Below are 15,402 nucleotides of genomic sequence, written 5' to 3' on the forward strand. Positions count from 1 at the left end.
ATTATTCATTTCCTCAAATAGCAACAGTGAAACATCTGGAAAAAGCACTCACCACGTGCTTAAGGGGCCGCTTTTCAGCATGGAAAAGACTAATGCGCCCTTTGTAGGTTCAGTGATCATAGCTTTTTTGCTATTTGTTTAAAAGCTTTCCGACACGAGTCGGGAAGCTCTATGCGTGTGGAAAGATCAGGTTGCAGACTTCGTTTTTGGCAAAATGTCTAGTCTGCTGCGTTTGGGTTGACTTTTGCCGCTCCAATGCCGCGCTGCGCTCCTTCTTTGTGGCGGTGCTGGGGAGTCCGGTCGTCCGTGCGCTGCCGCTAGGGAGCCTTTCGCTCGTTCGTCGCGAGGCATACAGACAGGTGAACTGTCCGAGATTTTGTGCGGTTTTAAAACGGAAACAATTTTGCTAGGTACTTTTTATAATCTTAGGTGCAAAATGTTGGCACTGGCGATGCTGCTTAAGACAAAAAGAAATTGAAGGCAATCAGGCTTTTTTGGTGTTTGGGAAAAGGATGGGCTAAACACGCCACAATGGGGAAGGATTCTAAGCCTTACCTAACCCTAAACTGTCAACCGTAAACCATTAACAGTACTCCGACGCTAACTGTAACTGTGCCTCTTCAAAGCCATGAGCTTAACCCGCCCCTAACCCAAGCTCTATCACCAAACCTTTCCATGCTTAAGCGTTTCTAAGCGCTAACTTTGGAAAGGTGGTTTAATTAGAAAGATTTGATTTGTGGAAAAGATATATTTGCTTTCAAAGGAAACAGCATCAGGCAACTTGGTATTTGTGAAGCCGATGGGTTCAGCACGCCACCATTGGGGAAAAAGAGTAGTAATCAGATTCCATCCCGAAGCCTTACCCCTAACCTTGTAACACAGCCCAAAGCATGTGTGCCAGGAACTTCTGGTGGCTGCAGCGGAAGGGGAAGTTGCGGGCCCCCGTAGGCAAAGCGGTGGGGGAGGTACAATCTTCAGCTTTTCTTTTCTTAAAGCAAACAAAATTGTTTCAGAGAAGCAAGCTCGCGCCCCGGTCACTAAGACTGCTGGAAGGTTTGTTTGAGCTGCCGCCTCATTTGAATACCCATGATGCACTGGGAAACGCCCCACCTTATTGTTAGTTTAATAAGACTTTAAAGCAGCCCAATATTAAATAGTTCCAATCCCTTTGCAATCGTGTTTTGCATGTGTTAAAGGTTCCAATGATCAGGCAAGAGCTGGGTGGGATTAATTAAACACACCTTAACCTCGAGGAGCACTGCCTGTGGCCGGGCCGTTGCCCTGCGGCATGTTTGGGTATACTCTGGTTTCTCTTCAGACCGAATAAATCTTTCGCCTTTTACTAAAGATTTCCGTGGGGAGGAACGACCACGAGTCGTAACCAATTTTTTGATGCCTGGCGTTTGCTGGGCTTCTTTGCTGTTATTAACGATAGATCAAAAAGATTGCTTGCTCTAGTCGCAAGCTTTGCCCTGGCTGAGGACTGTGTCGCACCCAGAAGCGCAAAATATCCTGCCTGTGTTTGCTATGTACTGTTTGGGGTTGTAGAAATGCTTTAAGGAGGCAGGGTTAGACCACGCCCTCCAGACTCTATGCAAATAAGCCTGTGCATACGCTTTCAAACATGTTCCCAATTGTTCTTTATCGTAATAGACAAACCAAACAACAAAAAACTGCCCTTAAATGTTTAACATTGAGGTCTCTGTTCCTCACATGTGCAGTTGTATTATTCATTTCCTCAAATAGCAACAGTGAAACATCTGGAAAAAGCACTCACCACGTGCTTAAGGGGCCGCTTTTCAGCATGGAAAAGACTAATGCGCCCTTTGTAGGTTCAGTGATCATAGCTTTTTTGCTATTTGTTTAAAAGCTTTCCGACACGAGTCGGGAAGCTCTATGCGTGTGGAAAGATCAGGTTGCAGACTTCGTTTTTGGCAAAATGTCTAGTCTGCTGCGTTTGGGTTGACTTTTGCCGCTCCAATGCCGCGCTGCGCTCCTTCTTTGTGGCGGTGCTGGGGAGTCCGGTCGTCCGTGCGCTGCCGCTAGTGAGCCTTTCGCTCGTTCGTCGCGAGGCATACAGACAGGTGAACTGTCCGAGATTTTGTGCGGTTTTAAAACGGAAACAATTTTGCTAGGTACTTTTTATAATCTTAGGTGCAAAATGTTGGCACTGGCGATGCTGCTTAAGACAAAAAGAAATTGAAGGCAATCAGGCTTTTTTGGTGTTTGGGAAAAGGATGGGCTAAACACGCCACAATGGGGAAGGATTCTAAGCCTTACCTAACCCTAAACTGTCAACCGTAAACCATTAACAGTACTCCGACGCTAACTGTAACTGTGCCTCTTCAAAGCCATGAGCTTAACCCGCCCCTAACCCAAGCTCTATCACCAAACCTTTCCATGCTTAAGCGTTTCTAAGCGCTAACTTTGGAAAGGTGGTTTAATTAGAAAGATTTGATTTGTGGAAAAGATATATTTGCTTTCAAAGGAAACAGCATCAGGCAACTTGGTATTTGTGAAGCCGATGGGTTCAGCACGCCACCATTGGGGAAAAAGAGTAGTAATCAGATTCCATCCCGAAGCCTTACCCCTAACCTTGTAACACAGCCCAAAGCATGTGTGCCAGGAACTTCTGGTGGCTGCAGCGGAAGGGGAAGTTGCGGGCCCCCGTAGGCAAAGCGGTGGGGGAGGTACAATCTTCAGCTTTTCTTTTCTTAAAGCAAACAAAATTGTTTCAGAGAAGCAAGCTCGCGCCCCGGTCACTAAGACTGCTGGAAGGTTTGTTTGAGCTGCCGCCTCATTTGAATACCCATGATGCACTGGGAAACGCCCCACCTTATTGTTAGTTTAATAAGACTTTAAAGCAGCCCAATATTAAATAGTTCCAATCCCTTTGCAATCGTGTTTTGCATGTGTTAAAGGTTCCAATGATCAGGCAAGAGCTGGGTGGGATTAATTAAACACACCTTAACCTCGAGGAGCACTGCCTGTGTCCGGGCCGTTGCCCTGCGGCATGTTTGGGCATACTCTGGTTTCTCTTCAGACCGAATAAATCTTTCGCCTTTTACTAAAGATTTCCGTGGGGAGGAACGACCATGAGTCGTAACCAATTTTTTGATGCCTGGCGTTTGCTGGGCTTCTTTGCTGTTGTTAACGATAGATCAAAAAGATTGCTTGCTCTAGTCGCAAGCTTTGCCCTGGCTGAGGACTGTGTCGCACCCAGAAGCGCAAAATATCCTGCCTGTGTCATGCTATGTACTGTTTGGGGTTGTAGAAATGCTTTAAGGAGGCAGGGTTAGACCACGCCCTCCAGACTCTATGCAAATAAGCCTGTGCATACGCTTTCAAACATGTTCCCAATTGTTCTTTATCGTAATACACAAACCAAACAACAAAAAACTGCCCTTAAATGTTTAACATTGAGGTCTCTGTTCCTCACATGTGCAGTTGTATTATTCATTTCCTCAAATAGCAACAGTGAAACATCTGGAAAAAGCACTCACCACGTGCTTAAGGGGCCGCTTTTCAGCATGGAAAAGACTAATGCGCCCTATGTAGGTTCAGTGATCATAGCTTTTTTGCTATTTGTTTAAAAGCTTTCCGACACGAGTCGGGATGCTCTATGCGTGTGGAAAGATCAGGTTGCAGACTTCGTTTTTGGCAAAATGTCTAGTCTGCTGCGTTTGGGTTGACTTTTGCCGCTCCAATGCCGCGCTGCGCTCCTTCTTTGTGGCGGTGCTGGGGAGTCCGGTCGTCCGTGCGCTGCCGCTAGTGAGCCTTTCGCTCGTTCGTCGCGAGGCATACAGACAGGTGAACTGTCCGAGATTTTGTGCGGTTTTAAAACGGAAACAATTTTGCTAGGTACTTTTTATAATCTTAGGTGCAAAATGTTGGCACTGGCGATGCTGCTTAAGACAAAAAGAAATTGAAGGCAATCAGGCTTTTTTGGTGTTTGGGAAAAGGATGGGCTAAACACGCCACAATGGGGAAGGATTCTAAGCCTTACCTAACCCTAAACTGTCAACCGTAAACCATTAACAGTACTCCGACGCTAACTGTAACTGTGCCTCTTCAAAGCCATGAGCTTAACCCGCCCCTAACCCAAGCTCTATCACCAAACCTTTCCATGCTTAAGCGTTTCTAAGCGCTAACTTTGGAAAGGTGGTTTAATTAGAAAGATTTGATTTGTGGAAAAGATATATTTGCTTTCAAAGGAAACAGCATCAGGCAACTTGGTATTTGTGAAGCCGATGGGTTCAGCACGCCACCATTGGGGAAAAAGAGTAGTAATCAGATTCCATCCCGAAGCCTTACCCCTAACCTTGTAACACAGCCCAAAGCATGTGTGCCAGGAACTTCTGGTGGCTGCAGCGGAAGGGGAAGTTGCGGGCCCCCGTAGGCAAAGCGGTGGGGGAGGTACAATCTTCAGCTTTTCTTTTCTTAAAGCAAACAAAATTGTTTCAGAGAAGCAAGCTCGCGCCCCGGTCACTAAGACTGCTGGAAGGTTTGTTTGAGCTGCCGCCTCATTTGAATACCCATGATGCACTGGGAAACGCCCCACCTTATTGTTAGTTTAATAAGACTTTAAAGCAGCCCAATATTAAATAGTTCCAATCCCTTTGCAATCGTGTTTTGCATGTGTTAAAGGTTCCAATGATCAGGCAAGAGCTGGGTGGGATTAATTAAACACACCTTAACCTCGAGGAGCACTGCCTGTGGCCGGGCCGTTGCCCTGCGGCATGTTTGGGTATACTCTGGTTTCTCTTCAGACCGAATAAATCTTTCGCCTTTTACTAAAGATTTCCGTGGGGAGGAACGACCATGAGTCGTAACCAATTTTTTGATGCCTGGCGTTTGCTGGGCTTCTTTGCTGTTGTTAACGATAGATCAAAAAGATTGCTTGCTCTAGTCGCAAGCTTTCCCCTGGCTGAGGACTGTGTCGCACCCAGTAGCGCAAAATATCCTGCCTGTGTCATGCTATGTACTGTTTGGGGTTGTAGAAATGCTTTAAGGAGGCAGGGTTAGACCACGCCCTCCAGACTCTATGCAAATAAGCCTGTGCATACGCTTTCAAACATGTTCCCAATTGTTCTTTATCGTAATACACAAACCAAACAACAAAAAACTGCCCTTAAATGTTTAACATTGAGGTCTCTGTTCCTCACATGTGCAGTTGTATTATTCATTTCCTCAAATAGCAACAGTGAAACATCTGGAAAAAGCACTCACCACGTGCTTAAGGGGCCGCTTTTCAGCATGGAAAAGACTAATGCGCCCTTTGTAGGTTCAGTGATCATAGCTTTTTTGCTATTTGTTTAAAAGCTTTCCGACACGAGTTGGGAAGCTCTATGCGTGTGGGAAGATCAGGTTGCAGACTTCGTTTTTGGCAAAATGTCTAGTCTGCTGCGTTTGGGTTGACTTTTGCCGCTCCAATGCCGCGCTGCGCTCCTTCTTTGTGGCGGTGCTGGGGAGTCCGGTCGTCCGTGCGCTGCCGCTAGTGAGCCTTTCGCTCGTTCTTCGCGAGGCATACAGACAGGTGAACTGTCCGAGATTTTGTGCGGTTTTAAAACGGAAACAATTTTGCTAGGTACTTTTTATAATCTTAGGTGCAAAATGTTGGCACTGGCGATGCTGCTTAAGACAAAAAGAAATTGAAGGCAATCAGGCTTTTTTGGTGTTTGGGAAAAGGATGGGCTAAACACGCCACAATGGGGAAGGATTCTAAGCCTTACCTAACCCTAAACTGTCAACCGTAAACCATTAACAGTACTCCGACGCTAACTGTAACTGTGCCTCTTCAAAGCCATGAGCTTAACCCGCCCCTAACCCAAGCTCTATCACCAAACCTTTCCATGCTTAAGCGTTTCTAACCGCTAACTTTGGAAAGGTGGTTTAATTAGAAAGATTTGATTTGTGGAAAAGATATATTTGCTTTCAAAGGAAACAGCATCAGGCAACTTGGTATTTGTGAAGCCGATGGGTTCAGCACGCCACCATTGGGGAAAAAGAGTAGTAATCAGATTCCATCCCGAAGCCTTACCCCTAACCTTGTAACACAGCCCAAAGCATGTGTGCCAGGAACTTCTGGTGGCTGCAGCGGAAGGGGAAGTTGCGGGCCCCCGTAGGCAAAGCGGTGGGGGAGGTACAATCTTCAGCTTTTCTTTTCTTAAAGCAAACAAAATTGTTTCAGAGAAGCAAGCTCGCGCCCCGGTCACTAAGACTGCTGGAAGGTTTGTTTGAGCTGCCGCCTCATTTGAATACCCATGATGCACTGGGAAACGCCCCACCTTATTGTTAGTTTAATAAGACTTTAAAGCAGCCCAATATTAAATAGTTCCAATCCCTTTGCAATCGTGTTTTGCATGTGTTAAAGGTTCCAATGATCAGGCAAGAGCTGGGTGGGATTAATTAAACACACCTTAACCTCGAGGAGCACTGCCTGTGGCCGGGCCGTTGCCCTGCGGCATGTTTGGGTATACTCTGGTTTCTCTTCAGACCGAATAAATCTTTCGCCTTTTACTAAAGATTTCCGTGGGGAGGAACGACCATGAGTCGTAACCAATTTTTTGATGCCTGGCGTTTGCTGGGCTTCTTTGCTGTTGTTAACGATAGATCAAAAAGATTGCTTGCTCTAGTCGCAAGCTTTGCCCTGGCTGAGGACTGTGTCGCACCCAGAAGCGCAAAATATCCTGCCTGTGTCATGCTATGTACTGTTTGGGGTTGTAGAAATGCTTTAAGGAGGCAGGGTTAGACCACGCCCTCCAGACTCTATGCAAATAAGCCTGTGCATACGCTTTCAAACATGTTCCCAATTGTTCTTTATCGTAATACACAAACCAAACAACAAAAAACTGCCCTTAAATGTTTAACATTGAGGTCTCTGTTCCTCACATGTGCAGTTGTATTATTCATTTCCTCAAATAGCAACAGTGAAACATCTGGAAAAAGCACTCACCACGTGCTTAAGGGGCCGCTTTTCAGCATGGAAAAGACTAATGCGCCCTTTGTAGGTTCAGTGATCATAGCTTTTTTGCTGTTTGTTTCAAAGCTTTCCGACACGAGTCGGGAAGCTCTATGCGTGTGGAAAGATCAGGTTGCAGACTTCGTTTTTGGCAAAATGTCTAGTCTGCTGCGTTTGGGTTGACTTTTGCCGCTCCAATGCCGCGCTGCGCTCCTTCTTTGTGGCGGTGCTGGGGAGTCCGGTCGTCCGTGCGCTGCCGCTAGTGAGCCTTTCGCTCGTTCGTCGCGAGGCATACAGACAGGTGAACTGTCCGAGATTTTGTGCGGTTTTAAAACGGAAACAATTTTGCTAGGTACTTTTTATAATCTTAGGTGCAAAATGTTGGCACTGGCGATGCTGCTTAAGACAAAAAGAAATTGAAGGCAATCAGGCTTTTTTGGTGTTTGGGAAAAGGATGGGCTAAACACGCCACAATGGGGAAGGATTCTAAGCCTTACCTAACCCTAAACTGTCAACCGTAAACCATTAACAGTACTCCGACGCTAACTGTAACTGTGCCTCTTCAAAGCCATGAGCTTAACCCGCCCCTAACCCAAGCTCTATCACCAAACCTTTCCATGCTTAAGCGTTTCTAACCGCTAACTTTGGAAAGGTGGTTTAATTAGAAAGATTTGATTTGTGGAAAAGATATATTTGCTTTCAAAGGAAACAGCATCAGGCAACTTGGTATTTGTGAAGCCGATGGGTTCAGCACGCCACCATTGGGGAAAAAGAGTAGTAATCAGATTCCATCCCGAAGCCTTACCCCTAACCTTGTAACACAGCCCAAAGCATGTGTGCCAGGAACTTCTGGTGGCTGCAGCGGAAGGGGAAGTTGCGGGCCCCCGTAGGCAAAGCGGTGGGGGAGGTACAATCTTCAGCTTTTCTTTTCTTAAAGCAAACAAAATTGTTTCAGAGAAGCAAGCTCGCGCCCCGGTCACTAAGACTGCTGGAAGGTTTGTTTGAGCTGCCGCCTCATTTGAATACCCATGATGCACTGGGAAACGCCCCACCTTATTGTTAGTTTAATAAGACTTTAAAGCAGCCCAATATTAAATAGTTCCAATCCCTTTGCAATCGTGTTTTGCATGTGTTAAAGGTTCCAATGATCAGGCAAGAGCTGGGTGGGATTAATTAAACACACCTTAACCTCGAGGAGCACTGCCTGTGGCCGGGCCGTTGCCCTGCGGCATGTTTGGGTATACTCTGGTTTCTCATCAGACCGAATAAATCTTTCGCCTTTTACTAAAGATTTCCGTGGGGAGGAACGACCATGAGTCGTAACCAATTTTTTGATGCCTGGCGTTTGCTGGGCTTCTTTGCTGTTGTTAACGATAGATCAAAAAGATTGCTTGCTCTAGTCGCAAGCTTTGCCCTGGCTGAGGACTGTGTCGCACCCAGAAGCGCAAAATATCCTGCCTGTGTCATGCTATGTACTGTTTGGGGTTGTAGAAATGCTTTAAGGAGGCAGGGTTAGACCACGCCCTCCAGACTCTATGCAAATAAGCCTGTGCATACGCTTTCAAACATGTTCCCAATTGTTCTTTATCGTAATACACAAACCAAACAACAAAAAACTGCCCTTAAATGTTTAACATTGAGGTCTCTGTTCCTCACATGTGCAGTTGTATTATTCATTTCCTCAAATAGCAACAGTGAAACATCTGGAAAAAGCACTCACCACGTGCTTAAGGGGCCGCTTTTCAGCATGGAAAAGACTAATGCGCCCTTTGTAGGTTCAGTGATCATAGCTTTTTTGCTATTTGTTTAAAAGCTTTCCGACACGAGTCGGGAAGCTCTATGCGTGTGGAAAGATCAGGTTGCAGACTTCGTTTTTGGCAAAATGTCTAGTCTGCTGCGTTTGGGTTGACTTTTGCCGCTCCAATGCCGCGCTGCGCTCCTTCTTTGTGGCGGTGCTGGGGAGTCCGGTCGTCCGTGCGCTGCTGCTAGTGAGCCTTTCGCTCGTTTGTCGCGAGGCATACAGACAGGTGAACTGTCCGAGATTTTGTGCGGTTTTAAAACGGAAACAATTTTGCTAGGTACTTTTTATAATCTTAGGTGCAAAATGTTGGCACTGGCGATGCTGCTTAAGACAAAAAGAAATTGAAGGCAATCAGGCTTTTTTGGTGTTTGGGAAAAGGATGGGCTAAACACGCCACAATGGGGAAGGATTCTAAGCCTTACCTAACCCTAAACTGTCAACCGTAAACCATTAACAGTACTCCGACGCTAACTGTAACTGTGCCTCTTCAAAGCCATGAGCTTAACCCGCCCCTAACCCAAGCTCTATCACCAAACCTTTCCATGCTTAAGCGTTTCTAACCGCTAACTTTGGAAAGGTGGTTTAATTAGAAAGATTTGATTTGTGGAAAAGATATATTTGCTTTCAAAGGAAACAGCATCAGGCAACTTGGTATTTGTGAAGCCGATGGGTTCAGCACGCCACCATTGGGGAAAAAGAGTAGTAATCAGATTCCATCCCGAAGCCTTACCCCTAACCTTGTAACACAGCCCAAAGCATGTGTGCCAGGAACTTCTGGTGGCTGCAGCGGAAGGGGAAGTTGCGGGCCCCCGTAGGCAAAGCGGTGGGGGAGGTACAATCTTCAGCTTTTCTTTTCTTAAAGCAAACAAAATTGTTTCAGAGAAGCAAGCTCGCGCCCCGGTCACTAAGACTGCTGGAAGGTTTGTTTGAGCTGCCGCCTCATTTGAATACCCATGATGCACTGGGAAACGCCCCACCTTATTGTTAGTTTAATAAGACTTTAAAGCAGCCCAATATTAAATAGTTCCAATCCCTTTGCAATCGTGTTTTGCATGTGTTAAAGGTTCCAATGATCAGGCAAGAGCTGGGTGGGATTAATTAAACACACCTTAACCTCGAGGAGCACTGCCTGTGTCCGGGCCGTTGCCCTGCGGCATGTTTGGGCATACTCTGGTTTCTCTTCAGACCGAATAAATCTTTCGCCTTTTACTAAAGATTTCCGTGGGGAGGAACGACCATGAGTCGTAACTAATTTCTTGATGCCTGGCGTTTGCTGGGTTTCTTTGCTGTTGTTAACGATAGATCAAAAAGATTGCTTGCTCTAGTCGCAAGCTTTGCCCTGGCTGAGGACTGTGTCGCACCCAGAAGCGCAAAATATCCTGCCTGTGTCATGCTATGTACTGTTTGGGGTTGTAGAAATGCTTTAAGGAGGCAGGGTTAGACCACGCCCTCCAGACTCTATGCAAATAAGCCTGTGCATACGCTTTCAAACATGTTCCCAATTGTTCTTTATCGTAATACACAAACCAAACAACAAAAAACTGCCCTTAAATGTTTAACATTGAGATCTCTGTTCCTCACATGTGCAGTTGTATTATTCATTTCCTCAAATAGCAACAGTGAAACATCTGGAAAAAGCACTCACCACGTGCTTAAGGGGCCGCTTTTCAGCATGGAAAAGACTAATGCGCCCTTTGTAGGTTCAGTGATCATAGCTTTTTTGCTGTTTGTTTCAAAGCTTTCCGACACGAGTTGGGAAGCTCTATGCGTGTGGAAAGATCAGGTTGCAGACTTCGTTTTTGGCAAAATGTCTAGTCTGCTGCGTTTGGGTTGACTTTTGCCGCTCCAATGCCGCGCTGCGCTCCTTCTTTGTGGCGGTGCTGGGGAGTCCGGTCGTCCGTGCGCTGCCGCTAGTGAGCCTTTCGCTCGTTCGTCGCGAGGCATACAGACAGGTGAACTGTCCGAGATTTTGTGCGGTTTTAAAACGGAAACAATTTTGCTAGGTACTTTTTATAATCTTAGGTGCAAAATGTTGGCACTGGCGATGCTGCTTAAGACAAAAAGAAATTGAAGGCAATCAGGCTTTTTTGGTGTTTGGGAAAAGGATGGGCTAAACACGCCACAATGGGGAAGGATTCTAAGCCTTACCTAACCCTAAACTGTCAACCGTAAACCATTAACAGTACTCCGACGCTAACTGTAACTGTGCCTCTTCAAAGCCATGAGCTTAACCCGCCCCTAACCCAAGCTCTATCACCAAACCTTTCCATGCTTAAGCGTTTCTAACCGCTAACTTTGGAAAGGTGGTTTAATTAGAAAGATTTGATTTGTGGAAAAGATATATTTGCTTTCAAAGGAAACAGCATCAGGCAACTTGGTATTTGTGAAGCCGATGGGTTCAGCACGCCACCATTGGGGAAAAAGAGTAGTAATCAGATTCCATCCCGAAGCCTTACCCCTAACCTTGTAACACAGCCCAAAGCATGTGTGCCAGGAACTTCTGGTGGCTGCAGCGGAAGGGGAAGTTGCGGGCCCCCGTAGGCAAAGCGGTGGGGGAGGTACAATCTTCAGCTTTTCTTTTCTTAAAGCAAACAAAATTGTTTCAGAGAAGCAAGCTCGCGCCCTGGTCACTAAGACCGCTGGAAGGTTTGTTTGAGCTGCCGCCTCATTTGAATACCCATGATGCACTGGGAAACGCCCCACCTTATTGTTAGTTTAATAAGACTTTAAAGCAGCCCAATATTAAATGGTTCCAATCCCTTTGCAATCGTGTTTTGCATGTGTTAAAGGTTCCAATGATCAGGCAAGAGCTGGGTGGGATTAATTAAACACACCTTAACCTCGAGGAGCACTGCCTGTGTCCGGGCCGTTGCCCTGCGGCATGTTTGGGCATACTCTGGTTTCTCTTCAGACCGAATAAATCTTTCGCCTTTTACTAAATATTTCCGTGGGGAGGAACGACCATGAGTCGTAACCAATTTTTTGATGCCTGGCGTTTGCCGGGCTTCTTTGCTGTTGTTAACGATAGATCAAAAAGATTGCTTGCTCTAGTCGCAAGCTTTGCCCTGGCTGAGGACTGTGTCGCACCCAGAAGCGCAAAATATCCTGCCTGTGTCATGCTATGTACTGTTTGGGGTTGTAGAAATGCTTTAAGGAGGCAGGGTTAGACCACGCCCTCCAGACTCTATGCAAATAAGCCTGTGCATACGCTTTCAAACATGTTCCCAATTGTTCTTTATCGTAATACACAAACCAAACAACAAAAAACTGCCCTTAAATGTTTAACATTGAGATCTCTGTTCCTCACATGTGCAGTTGTATTATTCATTTCCTCAAATAGCAACAGTGAAACATCTGGAAAAAGCACTCACCACGTGCTTAAGGGGCCGCTTTTCAGCATGGAAAAGACTAATGCGCCCTTTGTAGGTTCAGTGATCATAGCTTTTTTGCTATTTGTTTAAAAGCTTTCCGACACGAGTCGGGAAGCTCTATGCGTGTGGAAAGATCAGGTTGCAGACTTCGTTTTTGGCAAAATGTCTAGTCTGCTGCGTTTGGGTTGACTTTTGCCGCTCCAATGCCGCGCTGCGCTCCTTCTTTGTGGCGGTGCTGGGGAGTCCGGTCGTCCGTGCGCTGCCGCTAGGGAGCCTTTCGCTCGTTCGTCGCGAGGCATACAGACAGGTGAACTGTCCGAGATTTTGTGCGGTTTTAAAACGGAAACAATTTTGCTAGGTACTTTTTATAATCTTAGGTGCAAAATGTTGGCACTGGCGATGCTGCTTAAGACAAAAAGAAATTGAAGGCAATCAGGCTTTTTTGGTGTTTGGGAAAAGGATGGGCTAAACACGCCACAATGGGGAAGGATTCTAAGCCTTACCTAACCCTAAACTGTCAACCGTAAACCATTAACAGTACTCCGACGCTAACTGTAACTGTGCCTCTTCAAAGCCATGAGCTTAACCCGCCCCTAACCCAAGCTCTATCACCAAACCTTTCCATGCTTAAGCGTTTCTAAGCGCTAACTTTGGAAAGGTGGTTTAATTAGAAAGATTTGATTTGTGGAAAAGATATATTTGCTTTCAAAGGAAACAGCATCAGGCAACTTGGTATTTGTGAAGCCGATGGGTTCAGCACGCCACCATTGGGGAAAAAGAGTAGTAATCAGATTCCATCCCGAAGCCTTACCCCTAACCTTGTAACACAGCCCAAAGCATGTGTGCCAGGAACTTCTGGTGGCTGCAGCGGAAGGGGAAGTTGCGGGCCCCCGTAGGCAAAGCGGTGGGGGAGGTACAATCTTCAGCTTTTCTTTTCTTAAAGCAAACAAAATTGTTTCAGAGAAGCAAGCTCGCGCCCCGGTCACTAAGACTGCTGGAAGGTTTGTTTGAGCTGCCGCCTCATTTGAATACCCATGATGCACTGGGAAACGCCCCACCTTATTGTTAGTTTAATAAGACTTTAAAGCAGCCCAATATTAAATAGTTCCAATCCCTTTGCAATCGTGTTTTGCATGTGTTAAAGGTTCCAATGATCAGGCAAGAGCTGGGTGGGATTAATTAAACACACCTTAACCTCGAGGAGCACTGCCTGTGGCCGGGCCGTTGCCCTGCGGCATGTTTGGGTATACTCTGGTTTCTCTTCAGACCGAATAAATCTTTCGCCTTTTACTAAAGATTTCCGTGGGGAGGAACGACCATGAGTCGTAACCAATTTTTTGATGCCTGGCGTTTGCTGGGCTTCTTTGCTGTTGTTAACGATAGATCAAAAAGATTGCTTGCTCTAGTCGCAAGCTTTGCCCTGGCTGAGGACTGTGTCGCACCCAGAAGCGCAAAATATCCTGCCTGTGTCATGCTATGTACTGTTTGGGGTTGTAGAAATGCTTTAAGGAGGCAGGGTTAGACCACGCCCTCCAGACTCTATGCAAATAAGCCTGTGCATACGCTTTCAAACATGTTCCCAATTGTTCTTTATCGTAATACACAAACCAAACAACAAAAAACTGCCCTTAAATGTTTAACATTGAGGTCTCTGTTCCTCACATGTGCAGTTGTATTATTCATTTCCTCAAATAGCAACAGTGAAACATCTGGAAAAAGCACTCACCACGTGCTTAAGGGGCCGCTTTTCAGCATGGAAAAGACTAATGCGCCCTTTGTAGGTTCAGTGATCATAGCTTTTTTGCTATTTGTTTAAAAGCTTTCCGACACGAGTTGGGAAGCTCTATGCGTGTGGAAAGATCAGGTAGCAGACTTCGTTTTTGGCAAAATGTCTAGTCTGCTGCGTTTGGGTTGACTTTTGCCGCTCCAATGCCGCGCTGCGCTCCTTCTTTGTGGCGGTGCTGGGGAGTCCGGTCGTCCGTGCGCTGCCGCTAGGGAGCCTTTCGCTCGTTCGTCGCGAGGCATACAGACAGGTGAACTGTCCGAGATTTTGTGCGGTTTTAAAACGGAAACAATTTTGCTAGGTACTTTTTATAATCTTAGGTGCAAAATGTTGGCACTGGCGATGCTGCTTAAGACAAAAAGAAATTGAAGGCAATCAGGCTTTTTTGGTGTTTGGGAAAAGGATGGGCTAAACACGCCACAATGGGGAAGGATTCTAAGCCTTACCTAACCCTAAACTGTCAACCGTAAACCATTAACAGTACTCCGACGCTAACTGTAACTGTGCCTCTTCAAAGCCATGAGCTTAACCCGCCCCTAACCCAAGCTCTATCACCAAACCTTTCCATGCTTAAGCATTTCTAAGCGCTAACTTTGGAAAGGTGGTTTAATTAGAAAGATTTGATTTGTGGAAAAGATATATTTGCTTTCAAAGGAAACAGCATCAGGCAACTTGGTATTTGTGAAGCCGATGGGTTCAGCACGCCACCATTGGGGAAAAAGAGTAGTAATCAGATTCCATCCCGAAGCCTTACCCCTAACCTTGTAACACAGCCCAAAGCATGTGTGCCAGGAACTTCTGGTGGCTGCAGCGGAAGGGGAAGTTGCGGGCCCCCGTAGGCAAAGCGGTGGGGGAGGTACAATCTTCAGCTTTTCTTTTCTTAAAGCAAACAAAATTGTTTCAGAGAAGCAAGCTCGCGCCCCGGTCACTAAGACTGCTGGAAGGTTTGTTTGAGCTGCCGCCTCATTTGAATACCCATGATGCACTGGGAAACGCCCCACCTTATTGTTAGTTTAATAAGACTTTAAAGCAGCCCAATATTAAATAGTTCCAATCCCTTTGCAATCGTGTTTTGCATGTGTTAAAGGTTCCAATGATCAGGCAAGAGCTGGGTGGGATTAATTAAACACACCTTAACCTCGAGGAGCACTGCCTGTGGCCGGGCCGTTGCCCTGCGGCATGTTTGGGTATACTCTGGTTTCTCTTCAGACCGAATAAATCTTTCGCCTTTTACTAAAGATTTCCGTGGGGAGGAACGACCATGAGTCGTAACCAATTTTTTGATGCCTGGCGTTTGCTGGGCTTCTTTGCTGTTGTTAACGATAGATCAAAAAGATTGCTTGCTCTAGTCGCAAGCTTTGCCCTGGCTGAGGACTGTGTCGCACCCAGAAGCGCAAAATATCCTGCCTGTGTCATGCTATGTACTGTTTGGGGTTGTAGAAATGCTTTAAGGAGGCAGGGTTAGACCACGCCCTCCAGACTCTAT

General features: G+C 46.1%; 9 non-coding genes across 9 annotated transcripts; all 9 read left to right on the top strand.

The window, feature by feature from the left end:
• The first annotated feature begins 1,298 nt into the window (after window positions 1-1,298).
• On the top strand, window positions 1,299-1,413 carry LOC149277181 (U5 spliceosomal RNA). The gene has a single exon (XR_016279147.1). It is a non-coding gene; the product is annotated as a U5 spliceosomal RNA (small nuclear RNA).
• Window positions 1,414-3,023: 1,610 nt separating this feature from the next.
• LOC149277182 (U5 spliceosomal RNA) lies at window positions 3,024-3,138 on the top strand. Its single transcript, XR_016279098.1, has one exon. It is a non-coding gene; the product is annotated as a U5 spliceosomal RNA (small nuclear RNA).
• A 1,611-nt stretch (window positions 3,139-4,749) lies between these two features.
• Window positions 4,750-4,864, top strand: LOC149277183 (U5 spliceosomal RNA). Its single transcript, XR_016279099.1, has one exon. It is a non-coding gene; the product is annotated as a U5 spliceosomal RNA (small nuclear RNA).
• A 1,611-nt stretch (window positions 4,865-6,475) lies between these two features.
• Window positions 6,476-6,590, top strand: LOC149277184 (U5 spliceosomal RNA). The gene has a single exon (XR_016279100.1). It is a non-coding gene; the product is annotated as a U5 spliceosomal RNA (small nuclear RNA).
• Window positions 6,591-8,201: 1,611 nt separating this feature from the next.
• LOC149277185 (U5 spliceosomal RNA) lies at window positions 8,202-8,316 on the top strand. The gene has a single exon (XR_016279167.1). It is a non-coding gene; the product is annotated as a U5 spliceosomal RNA (small nuclear RNA).
• Window positions 8,317-9,927: 1,611 nt separating this feature from the next.
• LOC149277186 (U5 spliceosomal RNA) lies at window positions 9,928-10,042 on the top strand. The gene has a single exon (XR_016279273.1). It is a non-coding gene; the product is annotated as a U5 spliceosomal RNA (small nuclear RNA).
• Window positions 10,043-11,653: 1,611 nt separating this feature from the next.
• Window positions 11,654-11,768, top strand: LOC149277187 (U5 spliceosomal RNA). The gene has a single exon (XR_016279194.1). It is a non-coding gene; the product is annotated as a U5 spliceosomal RNA (small nuclear RNA).
• A 1,611-nt stretch (window positions 11,769-13,379) lies between these two features.
• On the top strand, window positions 13,380-13,494 carry LOC149277188 (U5 spliceosomal RNA). Its single transcript, XR_016279101.1, has one exon. It is a non-coding gene; the product is annotated as a U5 spliceosomal RNA (small nuclear RNA).
• A 1,611-nt stretch (window positions 13,495-15,105) lies between these two features.
• LOC149277189 (U5 spliceosomal RNA) lies at window positions 15,106-15,220 on the top strand. Its single transcript, XR_016279102.1, has one exon. It is a non-coding gene; the product is annotated as a U5 spliceosomal RNA (small nuclear RNA).
• Window positions 15,221-15,402: the final 182 nt, after the last annotated feature.

Source organism: Sceloporus occidentalis, unplaced genomic scaffold (assembly GCF_023333645.1).
Source record: "Sceloporus occidentalis isolate IW3139 unplaced genomic scaffold, rSceOcc1.0.p SCAF_220, whole genome shotgun sequence".
Classification (NCBI taxonomy): Eukaryota; Metazoa; Chordata; class Lepidosauria; order Squamata; family Phrynosomatidae; genus Sceloporus; species Sceloporus occidentalis.